The sequence below is a fragment of the Camponotus floridanus genome, unplaced genomic scaffold (genome assembly GCF_003227725.1).
Source record: "Camponotus floridanus strain SB8 unplaced genomic scaffold, Cflo_v7.5 scaffold207, whole genome shotgun sequence".
NCBI lineage: Eukaryota > Metazoa > Arthropoda > Insecta > Hymenoptera > Formicidae > Camponotus > Camponotus floridanus.
The window spans coordinates 100,088-109,877 of NW_020229334.1; the positions used below are offsets into that span (position 1 = coordinate 100,088).

The window sequence follows — 9,790 nt, forward strand, 5'->3', positions numbered from 1 at the left end:
CTGTGTTTAATGGTGAATTTGTGTCGGGTGATAAGCGCGCGAATAAAAGTGTGAATACGAGAAACTGTGAAGTCTTTCGCACATCGGATTTACGCGAGTGGTTCGAGCGCCGCGTTATCGAGCCCACTTTAGCGTCTCTGGAAGAGTTTCAGGAACGCGATAGCGGCTGGGCATTGTCAAGAATACAGAATTTGACTGTTAATGTAAATAAATATAATCCAATGCGCGCGGGATGCCACATTAAATTGTCGCGGGAGATTATGATGAAAAGAGCGGTGATTAACGTACAGTCTAAAGACAATGCGTGTTTCGCGTGGGCAGTGGTCGCCGCTCTATATCCCGCAGAAAGAAAGGTGGAACGAGAATCATCGTATCCATCTTACGCGACAGTGCTGAATCTCCGGGACATTGAGTTTCCAGTAACTTTAAATCAAATTAAAAAATTTGAACTCGCAAACAGTATCTCGATCAACGTGTACGGCATCGAAAGCGAGAACATTGTTCCACTACGACTAACAGAGCAGAAGCGAGATAAGCACGTGAATCTGCTATACGTGGAAGACGGCAACAACGTAGGACATTTCGCGTGGATAAAAAATTTATCCCGGCTCGTGAGCTCGCAACTGAGCAAACACAAGAATCACAAATATATCTGCGATCGGTATGTATATATTAATATAAAATAATTATAATTTATATAACAAATTGTTAAAATGTTGTCAAAATTAAACGAATTTTCTTTTACAGATGCCTGCATTATTTTAGTTCAGATGACAAGTTGCAGTCGCATACGGTCGACTGCGGGGAGATGAATGACTGCGCTATCCGGTTGCCGAGCGACAAGGACAAGTGACTCGAGTTCAACAATTACAACAGGAAAGAGCGGCTTCCATTCGTCGTGTACGCCGACCTGGAATGCGTTCTGACCAAAACGAAGGAAGAACAACAACAACAAAAATTGTACCAGCATCATCGGGTATTTAGTATAGCGTATTATATGCATTGTTCGTACGATGAATCTTTATCGGCGTATCATTCGCGTCGTAGCGTTGATTGTATAGCGTGGTTCGTCGAAGATCTTAAAAATTTAGCGATTCGCGTTAAGAATATTTTAACGACCAATGTCCCCATGGTTAATTTAACGTCCGAAGAGTGTGAAAAATTTTACAACGCCACTCAATGTCATATATGCGAAAAGCCGTTCGCGCAACACGATACACGCGTTCGCGATCATTGTCATCTGACCGGGCGGTACAGAGGTCCCGCACATTCAAATTGCAATTTAAATTACAAAGAATCTTTTTGTATTCCGATAGTTTTCCACAATTTATCCGGTTATGATTTACACTTTATTATCGAGGAAATAGCTACAGCGTTCGAAGGGAGCGTCGAGTTACTTCCGATAACGAAAGAAAAATATATTTCGTTTACGAAATATGTCGACCTTAAGGAAGGCGATTGGAAAAATAATGTAAAATTACGCTTCATCGATTCGTACAAATTTCTTACATCGAGTCTCAACAAATTGGCATCTTATCTAGACAAAGACAAGCTCAAAATTTTAAAATCGGAATTTCAAAATTTATCCGTAGAAAATTTCAGTTTATTAACGCGAAAAGGCGTCTTTCTGTACGAATACATCGACTCGATAGATAGGTTGCGAGAACGCGTTTACCACCGCGCGAATCGTTTTACAGTTCCTTGACCGGTGAAACTATATCCGAGAGCGATTACGCGCACGCCGAGAACATCTGGACGCGATTCTCCATTCGAACGCTGGGCGAATACAGCGATATGTATCTCAAAATCGACGTCTTGTTATTAGTCGATATTTTCGAAAATTTTCGCGATAGCTGCATCAAAAGTTACGGACTCGACCCTGCGTATTACTATACTCTGCCCGGATACACGTGGGACGCCATGTTAAAGCATACAAAGATCACGTTCGAGTTGCTTACAGATATCGACATGGTCATGTTTATAGAACGCGGTATACGCGGTGGTCTGAGCCAATGTTCCAACAGATACGTGCGCGCTAATAACAAGTACATGCGACAATCGTATGATCCATCGAAACCATCGTCGTACTTGATGTATTTTGACGTTAATAATTTATACGGATGGGCAATGTGTCAACCGTTGCCTTACGCCGATTTTCGATGGGTCGTCGACGCGTCGAATTTTGACGTATCATCTATAGCGTTAAATTCGCCCACGGGGTATATCCTCGAAGTCGATCTCGAGTACCCGCAACATCTTCACGATACGCACACCGACCTACCATTTTGCCCGACGCGCGACAAGCCGCCCGGTAAGCGGGAATTCAAACTGCTCGCAACGTTATACGATAAGAAGCGTTACGTGATACACTACCGTAACCTACAACAGTGTACGCGTCACGGCCTTCGTATAACAAAAATACATAGAATTTTACAGTTTACTCAATCTCCATGGCTTCGAAATTATATAGAATTAAATACACGTTTCAGAACACTCGCGAAAAACGATTTCGAGAAAAATTTATATAAATTAATGAACAACGCGGTATTTGGCAAAACGATGAAAAATGTGCGTAATCGGGTCGATGTAAAATTATTAACAAAATGGGACGGTCGATTCGGCGCGGAAGCGATGATCGCGAAACCGAATTTCCATAGCAGAAGCGTCTTTTCGGAAAATCTGATTGCGGTAGAATTGCGTAAACTCGAGGTGAAATTTTACAAACCGATTTACGTGGATATGTGCATACTCGACATATCCAAGACGTGTCTGTACGAATTTCATCACGAGTACATATATCCTCTGTATCGCAACAAATGCCGGGTAATATACACCGATACGGATAGTCTCATATATCACATCGAGTGCGCGGATGTGTACGACAACATGAAGCGCGACATTGTTAGATTCGACACGAGCGATTATGCGGTGGACAATGCGTACGATATACCGCTTGTAAATAAAAAAGTGCCGGGTCTGATGAAGGATGAAAATAACGGTGCGATAATGACCGAATTCGTCGGGCTCAGAGCAAAGATGTACGCGTTACGAGTGAACGGAAAGAAAGACACGAAGAAAGTTAAAGGCGTCAAAAGTAATGTCGTAGCGCGTAATATAACCTTCGAAGATTACACGCGGTGTTTAAACGAAGAGATCGAAATAACGCGACAGCAGTCGTGTATAAGATCTAAACTGCACCAAGTGTATACCGTCCGCGAGACGAAAATTGCTCTGAGTCCGTACGATGACAAGCGATATATCGTACCTGATTCGACTGACACGTTACCATGGGGACATTATAGGATACCTTTGTAAATACATGTATATATTTTATTTATTACTGTATATATTTTGTACTTCATATAGTTTTATATAATACACATCTTGCACATTTATATTTCATATATTTTATGTAGCGCATATCTTACATACTTATATTAAGAATATATATAGTATTATTGAAAGAAATATTAATAAACACTGTATATAAATTAAATCATATTGTCCTTATGTATCCAAGAGTTGTGCGAATTGTCAAATCCTAGCCATTTCACGTAAACCTCGTCACCTCTCCTGCGCAGTACTTTTTCCACGAGATACACGTCGGGATAATTCGCGCGATGCAACTCGTGCTCGTAGAACGCTCCAGCGATAGGTTTTTTGCGATAATCCTCGAGTAAATAACTCACGGGATTAGTATGCTGCACTTTTACAATTTTAAACACCTCGGTTGTCCAATTTGGCGTGTAAGCCTTCTCGAAAACTGTCTTGTACTTGCTAACGCGTACCGAGTCACCTACTTTGAATTTCGCCGGACCCGCGATATTTACACGGTTGTATACAGTAGCCAAGAGTCTCTCGGCGATCGCGGGGGTAACGTCGACGGGTCGCATACCGATCGTTCGATGCTTGCGCGCGTTGTAATCCGATACGAATCCCGGCAACGCCTTGACCCACTTGTAAGATCCGTTCAGCGTAAACATCTTCCACATGTCGTCTTTTAGCGTGCGATTGAATCGCTCAACGATCGATGCCTTCAATACCGAATACGTAGAATAATTATTTATGCCGTGTTTTCGCATGAGTCGTTGCACGTCGGCGTTATAAAATTCCTTCCCCATGTCGGTCTGTATGTTTTTCGGACACCTCTCGCTATCTCGAATTATCTCGGCGATAGCGTCAGCTGTCTCGCTTCCGCCTTTACTCTTGAGCGGTACGGCCCACGCGTGCTTGCTCAACGCATCGATGACTGTGAGTATGTAGTTGTAACCTCTGTTGAAACGAGAGTACGGACGCATCTCGACAATGTCGGCTTGCCATAGATCATCGTATCCCCGCACTATTACGTGTCTTCGGGGGAAATTTTTTCTCGCCGGTGCGTGCAGTTCGTTCACCAACTGCCGTTTCTCTAAACTATGTTGTTTCTTCGCTTCCCCGGTTATTCCCGATCGTCGGCCCATCGATGTTTCGATTCGTCAATCGAATTAGCCGTTCAATAGCCGTTCGTAGCCGTTCAATTGCCGTTCGTAGCCGTTCAATTGCCGTTCACTGCCGTTCGATTGCCGTTGCTGACCCGTTCAATAGCCGTTTGATTGCCGTTGCTGACCCGTTCGATTGTCGTTTATAGCCGTTCTTTAGCCGTTCACTGCCGTTCAATTGCCGTTCACTGCCGTTCTTGATCCCTTTGTTGGCGCGATTAACCCTGTTGATAGTCGTTTTTAAGCAGTCCGTAGCCTCGTTCGCAGTCATTTCTGACCCGTTCGTAGCCTCGTTGACAATTGTTTTTGTCTCGTTCGTAGCCGTTGTGGACTTGTATGCCGCCTCGTATGTAGCCGTTCCTGACGTGTTCATAGCCTTGTTCGCAGCCGTCCTTGAGATGCTCATAGCCTCGTTCGCAGCTGTTCTTGAATCGTTCGTAGCCTCGTTCGAGACCGTTTCCTCTTCGATCACTGCCACTCATTATAGCTCGATAATCGTCGGATAATCGTTCATAGCCGTTCGGTAAACCTTTCTAGATGTTTAATAATTGTACAATAGCCGCTCCTAAACCGTTCACTACAGCACATTACAGGTTGATAGCCGTTTCTGAATTAGCGTTAATCGTACGATGAAGCTCGTTTATCGCAGCCTGCAAAGCTCGCAGGTCCTTCTCGAACGCAGTCAGCTTCTCGTCTGATTCTTTCCGTTGATTTTTCAACGTTTTAACGCATTCTTCCACGTATAGTTTGTTGACAGCATCGGTATCAGCCTCAGGTTGCGCTACACGGCGAATCTTGCGCGACCTCGCGTCATAGTCCGTTGCGACGCGACACAGAGCGTTTTGACGCTCGTAGCTTCGTTGACAATTGTTTTTGTCTCGTTCGTAGCCGTTGTGGACTTGTATGCCGCCTCGTATGTAGCCGTTCCTGACGTGTTCATAGCCTTGTAACTCGTCACCAATTTACCCCAATGATCGCTCGTGCTGATTTCTTCGTTTCTCCGTTCGAATAATCCAAATTTGTTGATAGGCATTGTTTTTCGATGCGAGTGTCGTCGATCGACTGATTAGTTTCGTCGAGGCCCCGTTTAATTTATAATAATGCCGGCTTCGCGAAGTTCCTCTATGATCGACAAGATCTCGTTGTCGTGAGCGTTGTGGCCAGCTCGACGCGAAACATCGAGCAATCGCAGGCGATCCACTAGCTCGTTGGGATCGTCCCAGTGCGTAATCGATCTTATTGTCGGTTAGTGTCATCGCGCGAGGTGTGAATACTTCCGTTCCCGTTTTTTTTCTTTTTCGATTCGAACGACATCAACAGCGCGATTATTTGTTTATACTTGTATCTCTTGTTGCTCTTTAATTGACCTTGCGCATTATATCGACGTTTATGCGCACTCGTCGCCATCAATATGCTCTTATATTTTTGCGCATCGTCCTCAGTGTATATGGCGTCATTGGGAATTCTCATGAAGATCAACTCGTATAATACCGGTGTACCGATGTATCTCACATTGTCTATGATTATAGAGTCATCTTTGTCAATGCCGAATCGTTTGTTACCGAGACGCATTCCATTCTCGTTGAAATAGACGCCGTACACGTGATCGATAGCGTTTTTTTTTCTTTCGTCACCGCTAAGAAGAGCGCCCATGTATTTTTGCCCCAGTGGTCCCAAGTTCTCTCGTAACACTTCTTGACCTTCCGATGTTTGTAACATGTTTCGAACGGATGTTTCGGGCGGATTGCCCGTAGTTTCGAAAACATCTTCGATCGCGAGTGATTCGGGTATCGCGAGTTGCGCGATTTTCGGCGCGAACGGTGTAGAGGTTATCGGCGGTTCATCCGATAAAGTCTCCGATAGATCGTATATACGCGACATCGATAAACGTTTCGCCTTCACCGATCGTTTCCTCTTTTTCGATGTCGCATCCTCCTACTCCTCCTCCTCCTCCTCCTCTTCCTTATATCGCTTGATGGGTAACGTTTTAATTATAGCGTCAGCGTTACTCTCCGGCTCTTTTTTCACCGCGATTGCGCTAGAGTTGTCGACGATCTTTTGCAGCGGCTCGATAATAGGTCTAAAATGAGTCGTGACTGCGATATCTTCGTCGATCTTACCGGTCTTCAAAGCGCGATGTTTCTTGCGGATCGATTCGCTCGTTTTCTCAATCTCCCGCGCAATCTTTTCACGCTCGCGAATATTATCGTTTCCAGCCATGTTGACAGAACGTCGAGCGTTTCACCCTTCTGGACGGAATGTCGAGCGACTAATCGTTTCGCGGAATCGCGAACACGTTAAATCCTTTTCTGTATCGCCCGTTCGTAAGCGCGCTGTTCTTATCAATCACTAGGAATCCATACTTTTGTTGCCAACAAGTACGGCATAATTCACTAAAATCCTCGTACGACATATCGGTATTCACGTGATCGTTGTACACGTGTTTCAAATTTGTACCGTCCTGTTTAAACAAGATCAGCAGGTTCGCGTTGTCGCGTATAAGATGTTTCTCGCGTACATCTGACAAAGATAGAAGCAGTCGACGTTCGAGTGACGACCCATTGAGAAGTACTCTCTTATCGTATCTTGCTTGTCGCACGCCACGTCATCGAAGACAAAAATCGAGTTTGGACGTGCCTCGCACGGTGGAATGACGTCACTGTTATTCGAGAACGTAAAATAGCCGATTTCGTCGATCGGCGTCAATAAATTCTCCAGATATCGATATTTCAGCTGTTGCAGCGACTTTGAGTACACGTAAACGTTCTCGAAACGTACATCGTGTGGACTTTCCAGTAGACTTATCAAAACGTTGGTTTTACCACAATTCGAGGGACCGCAAACGATCGCGCGTATAGTAGTCGGTAACATCGTACCGTGTCTGCGCATCTCCGCGTTGTCCCCCATCGAGCGTAATCTGTCGTCGCAATTCGTCACGCGTATCGTCAAAGGCTGTCGTACGAACCGCATGTTTTCTGTTTCGAACCAATTTTGCGAATGATCGCGAGGGGGAGGCCTATTTATAGAGGTGTCGCGACTCGAAACTGCTCAGTATCAAAAATGTTTCTCCTTCTGTCGGACGAGAGAGACATTCTCGGACTTACCGCCAAACAGCTGCAGTATATTCCGAAGATTCTTTTACTGGAAAATTTCGGTGATTACGTGGAACGATTGTGGGACAAGCTTCCTGAATATATAAAGGCTGATCCGGAGGTTCGTGCATGCGACATTACAACCAGCCGTGGCAGCGAACGCACATTGACGGTCCGCCTCCGTTGATAAAAGATTGCTACGTATGTCAGCGAGAATCGTAAGAGGCAGCGGTCTCTTAAATCGTGCGATAAACGCGCTTCCGATCGAATTCCATATTCCCGGCTATCAGTTTTGCGGCCCAGGCACGCGGTTGCGGAAGCGATTAGCCAGAGGCGATCGAGGTATAAATTTATTGGACGCGGCGTGTCGCGAACACGATATAGAGTACTTTCGGAGCAACGATCTCACCGAGAGACACGCGGCGGATAAGATACTCGCCGAGAAAGCGCGAAATCGTATCGGTGCGAGAGATTCGACTCTCGGTGAAAGAGCCGCAGCCACAGCTGTCTGGGCGGCGATGAAAGCCAAGACGAAGCTCGGTATGGGCATGAAGAGGACGAAGACGAAGAAGAAAACTGTGAAGAAACGGATACTTCCGGTAGCGAAATGCGGCGGCGTATTGCCGATTCTACCAATGCTGGGCGCGCTCGGATCCCTGATCGGCGGAGCGGCGGGTGTAGCGAATGTGGTGAACGACGGAAAAGCCGCGCAACGTCAGATGCAAAAGATGCTACGTCACAATCGCGCCATGGAAGGTCGCGGATTATATCTCGCTCCTTACAAATACGGACGAGAAGTCTCAACGAGAAGAAGAAAAAAAAAACGTCAAAGAGACGTTAAAATGCTGCAAGGCGCAACTACCAACGTACAATTGCTACAACTGGCGAAACGTATGCGCATTCCGTATTTTAGAAGTGTTTTCATGCGCGACTCTTTACCGATCGGTGATATTTATCAAAACGAGAACGGCATCGTAAATTTAGATAGCGTCGAAGGACTGGGTACTCATTGGGTAGCGTACGCAAAGAGGGGTGATCGCGTCGTATATTTCGACAGTTTCGGCAATCTTCGACCTCCCAAGGAACTTGTGTGATATTTCGGACGAAACGTAACGAAGATACAGTACAATCACACGCCTGTTCAAACTTACGATCAGAGCATCTGCGGACAATTGTGGTTGCAATTTCTTCGAACGGTCGATGTGTGCGAATTTAAAGACGGATATCGCGCTATTTAACTCAGTATTTGTTCAACAGTTTTGTCGACATGTCTATGACATTCACGTTGACTGGGAAGAGTAGCGTTCTCGCGGCAAATTTCTTTCCCACTGTAGACTTGAGCGACGATGAATACGAACTCGGTCTAACGAATTTTGAGACTTATCACACGATACGTGAATTCCTCGAATAATAAATTTTACTTTGGCAAAGACGACGCGGAAATTACGATTCCCGAGGGATCGTACGAGTTGCGAGATATACATGAATTTTTGAAACGTGCAATTTCACGGAAACATCGCGATAAGAAACACATTGACGGCGATGACTACGAAGGTGGCGAATATCCTATAGTGCTCTGCGCTAATTACAATACAATGAAAAGCGAGATCAAATGCGCATACAGATTAAACTTTAGCAAACCCGACAACATTGGATCGCTGCTAGGATTCTCGAATCGTATTCTCGAGCCGGGAAAATGGTACGAATCGAACATGCCGATTAACATTATCAACGTTAATATTATCCGCGTAGAATGTAACGTGACCGCGGGCGCGTACAAACAACGGCAAACTCGTTCATACGATACACGAATTTTCACCGAGGGTACCGTCGGGATATAAGATATCGGAAACGCCGGCGCAGATCATTTACCTTCCGATCATCGCGCGGAGCATTACGGATTTAACGTTACGCGTTGTCGACCAGAACGGACGATTGCTCGATTTTCGAGGAAAGAGATCACCGTAAGATTGCACGTACGACGGCTGCGGCGATAACGTACGTACGTATGCGACGTATGAGATGCTCGTGTTGAACGGATCGAAAGACGCGAGAGATAACGCAATCTTTACGAAATCAGCGACACCAACAACATCAACGTCGACGTTCGCTAATATCCAATCATCCGAGAAAAAGAAACATCAGCGCATCAACGTTGCGTTTTTGCAATCTTTGGGATTCGCGGTGCGAAACAAGCTGAACGATGACCGACATTCCTCA

At 45.3% G+C, this 9,790-nt stretch overlaps 1 pseudogene; it reads left to right on the top strand.

The window, feature by feature from the left end:
* The first annotated feature begins 221 nt into the window (after window positions 1-221).
* The window catches only part of LOC112637820, a 10,733-nt pseudogene continuing 1,164 nt past the window's right edge, over window positions 222-9,790 (top strand).